General features: G+C 42.4%; 1 pseudogene; it reads right to left on the minus strand.

Annotated features, from left to right (window-relative positions):
- Positions 1-1,130: 1,130 nt before the first annotated feature.
- LOC122148098 overlaps positions 1,131-4,527 on the minus strand; it is a 7,409-nt pseudogene continuing 4,012 nt past the window's right edge.

A 4,527-nucleotide genomic window follows, 5' to 3' on the forward strand; every position in this document is an offset into this window, starting at 1 on the left:
GCACATCAACGCCCCGCCCCGAGTACCCCCAAAATAGAATATGTTACCCGCGGCTAGCACGCAGGTCTCTGCCGAAGCCTTTGCCACGGCCTCACGCCCTCTCACTCTTGACGAGTACAGCCTGTAAGCGGCGTTGTTTGTTTTTTTTTTGGCCGCAAACTGGGCGGCGATCCACGCCCCTCCGCTCCCCTGCACGGTGGCAGGTGAGAGGGTCAGGCACTGATTGGAGAATATTGGTCCCTCTCGCGCTGTGCCACTTCTGTACTCTAGATGGTGGCGCTCTTCCGAGAAGCGAGGGCAGAAACGACGGAATTACATCAATCATGCGTCCCAAATGGTACACAGCGGTTATAGGAATAATCATAGCCAGCTTTATTGCGAACGGAATTCGGAGAGACTCGTAGTGACGTTTTAATAGGTGCCTAGGCTATATATACTATATAATATATATATTTATATAGTATATATAGTATACTATATATGATATATATATAGTAACTATATATATATATATATATACCTAGGCCTAGCCATTCAAATAGCATACATTCTCCGAAAAAAAGGAGATTTATGGCCTCGTTGTCTGTGGGGTTATGTATGGGCTGTGTAAAGAGAGGCAGTGCGCATCATTCTCTTAAACTTAATAAATAAATAGAATATAATAAATACATTATTAATATTATATCGGCAAACTGTACATTTTAAAGTATATTTTTAATGCACGAGTAGTGTGCCATTCAAGACGGTTGTGCTGTTTTGAGTAATATTGGCCTTGGAAAAAGTGTTCTATTCTTTTTTCGATTATTAGATTTTGTTTTTTCTATCTTAGGAGACTTGGGTGCAATCAAAATTGACATTTAAAGCTATAAAGGATAATTATATTTCCACTTATTTATTATTGATTTTTGCTTGTGCGTTATGGACGGTCTTTCATGTGTGTCGATTCTATAATGTTGTCTGACTGTGTCAAAATATTCCACAGGTAGTTTTATCATTGGGAAATCTCAAGCCTTACATGCTTAAACACTCTGATGATAAGCTCAAGCAAATCTAACAAAAAGAACAAAATGATCTCACAATGCCAATGGGCAACTTTCTTGAATAAATGACTAAAATTGATAGTTCATGATTCAAAATTGGCTCAGTCCATGTAAAGGCCGTAGAGTGGAGTAGAGGAGTCCAACTCTAAATTTCTCCAAACTTTGGAAATCCCTGAAGACACGAGCTGCTGCCAGGCAAATCATCTTCAAGCGGAAAAACAACATAAATAAATAATTTCGCAAAGCATCGACGGCATATGGCAAGGCAGCACAACATCAATGTCTGATTCGAATTAATTACATTTTTAAAAACACAGCTTCTCACAAAAATAGAAATAGCCGAGATTACATTTAACTATTTGTATAGAGTGAAGAGTGTTGTAACTTTTTTTGTGTGACAGCTTCTTCCTCTCTTTCAAAGAAGAAAAATATTCAATTATCAATATACAGAAATGAGTTATATTATGCTTGTTTTCGAAACTAATATGTAAGAGGAAATTAATTGATTATTTTCATATTGGCTGTTCCGACGCCGGAGGGGATAAGCCCTTCCAATTTACATATCCAAATGCGCGACTTCCAGAAGGAGCCGAATTACGGGTTAAGTCCCCGAAATTAGGCAAATACTTCAATCCTCCGTTTAAACCTCATAACCTCGGAGTTGCGTTTCCCATTGCCTTTTCAAAAGCACAAACGGTACCCATTTCCGCACACAAGAGAAAGGAAGACATTTCATAAACATAACTTTACAAAATGAAACGCTCATTGGTTGTATTGTTTCAAAGAAAATGACGGAAAGGTTGACAGCGTTTCATTTAAGCCACAAGAATATAGAATTTATCGTAACCGTTTCGGACTCACAAGTATATTACATTTTCTTACCTTATATACCAACATTTCAACAGCAAATCCTCACAGACGCTTACAAAAGAGAAGCAATGGGAATCCCACAGACCTATTGGCCTGACAGCATTAACACAGCTTGTCACAGGACCTGAGGTACAATGTAAGATACAGAAGAGTGAGTTATTTTTATTTACCGTTCCTTACACAGGTTAAAATGAACGTTAAAGAGAGACAGAGAAACGAGAGAAGAGAGGGGGATATACCATTGCACTTCGAGTGTTCTGGGACTATGGCAATAGAAGGGAAGCATGAAAAAACACGGGGCCAATACAAAAACTAATCTGCAAGAAGTAGAGAACAAAAGTTTTGAAAATCTCATCATTCTGAAATATCATCGCATCGACGCACTGGAGATTTATTGGTTTGACATTATGGGTTTATTATTGCCCAAGCACAAACATATAAATCATGTGTTTTTCTAAACACACGGTATAGCTCAAGTACTCCGAGTGCGTGACTAGACAGTCATGCGATGATCATTTTGTGATATTCAAAATGATAAAAATTAACAAGTAAATACAGTAAAAAAAAAAAAAAAAAAAATACAGCTAAAGCTTAAAGTCAAGTGGATTGTAAGCACATGTCAAGATTCTCCGCTCTATTTAAAGAACTTTCTCTTCTGCCTTCCCAAGCAAGCCACTGTGATCTCTTCTTCTGAAAATAATAAACCAGTAAACAACAAGAAATATAAAACATGCCAATTTATTATTATTATTATTATTATTATTAGTAAAAAAAACAGAGTCTATTTAAAAAGATCGTACAGCAGTTGTTTGAGGGGGGGGAAAAAAACTGCGGCATAGAAATATCACATGACTTCGCACAACCTAACAATCTTTTAAAAGGTGCAACGTGAACAGGCTTTTCCATATCCTCATTGGCTCAGCCCTTTTGAGTATGAAAGAAGAAAAAAGACGAACAATAATAAGTACCCTGACCACTAGACATTGCGTTTCAAGCGTAATTCTTTTTGTCACCTTGAATGTTTCACCGTAGTGGATCAAATGAAATTGGTTCAGAATGGGATATACGCGAAGTGGCGCTTTACAGTGCGTCAGTACACAGTCTTAATATTGTCAATATAAAAAGCATGAATTGCACGTCTCTGCGCTTCTCAGTGTGGGTGACCTGTAAGCCTTTGCTGGTGGACTCGGAGTTTGACTCCTGTTGCCTCTGCTTGTTGACTGCTAAGCTGGCGAAGGCAATCGCAACGCGAAGCCTGGTACTGAGTCACTAACAATAGTGGTTTTGCCAGTGCAGCAAGGCTGTGGTGGGCCGGTGAAACACCGATGTGTCCAGCTCGGATTTTCCCTACCTGGACACGGAACAGGGAAGTCTGCGGAGTGATGATGGTCTGAGCGGCGGGACGCAGCGGACGTCCAGTTGCATCAGAGGAGATTCTCGAGGATTTCTGTCTGGAAGTTGTGGGCAGTTCCTGCCAAGAGACCAGATCTTCGGGTTTTGGACGCTGGAGGTGGGTTGTTTTATGAGGGCGGCGGAGCATTGATGTGATGGCCTCGGTGTGATTTTTGGCCGACTCCCCCCCCCCCCCCCCCCCCCCAGCTGTTGGCCGGATGCTCTAAGCTGCTGTTCGTGGTGGTGGTCCGGGATGGATTGATGATTGTGATGGTGAAAGTGCTCTGCGCGGTCGCCATGACTCTCTTTACCGCCTGTTCACGCCACATCGCTTTGAACAACCTGTGCTCAGGTCCTTGTAAATCCTCTTTCAGCCGCCGGAAATTTTCAGAATGTCGGGCCTCAGCCGGGCCCAGTTTCAAGGTCAGAATGCAGTTTCGTCCTCATGCTAGATCTAAATCGTCCTTATTCTCACTATTCCCTCCGTGTCAATATGTTCCAAATCGATTTCCTCACATCATCCCTTTCGCTTGTTCACCGTCCTCTCCCTCGTGATCGCTGTTGTAAAATATTTCGCTTCTTCGCTCAGGCTGACCTCATGGGGGCCCAGGTCATCTTGTTCTCCTCTTCTTAGCCTCCTCCTCTGGCGTTGGCGAACCAGGTGGAACCAATGGACGTGAGGGTCCTGTTAGTGATAATGGCCAGCATGATCTTCTGCTTTAGTAGGGTACGGGTTTTTCCGGGGCTCACTAAACCAACCCCCCCCAGCCTTGAGTGTTGCTGGTGCTCTCCTGGTGGATTTTTGGGTCTGGAACGGGATGTGAGAGTTATCCCCCTCACCCCCCGCCCCACGCCCCCCCCCTCCCCCCCCCCCCCCCCCCCCGCCCTCCCGAAAAAGATAAATGTACTGACCTATGGGTACAACCCGCAGCTGATGCGTGGGGCAAATCCAGGAGGTGGCGCCCGGGACTGTCCTTCAGTTCATCCTCGTGCCCCCCTTAAAAACACAGAACACGGATCCAACATTAACGCGGAATCACTATGATTAGCTATTCTTATTTTTTATTTTGTTTTATTTTCTCTTTGCGTCCCGTGTATTGTTACTGAATATGAACCGCGAGACGATTGCAGTTATTTATTTATTTATTTATTTTGGGCCTCTATTGATTGCTTGAAAATTTAGTAGCGCACTTTATATAAATTGTTCCAAATAAATTGACAAGAT

The sequence above is a fragment of the Cyprinus carpio genome, chromosome A17 (genome assembly GCF_018340385.1).
Source record: "Cyprinus carpio isolate SPL01 chromosome A17, ASM1834038v1, whole genome shotgun sequence".
NCBI lineage: Eukaryota > Metazoa > Chordata > Actinopteri > Cypriniformes > Cyprinidae > Cyprinus > Cyprinus carpio.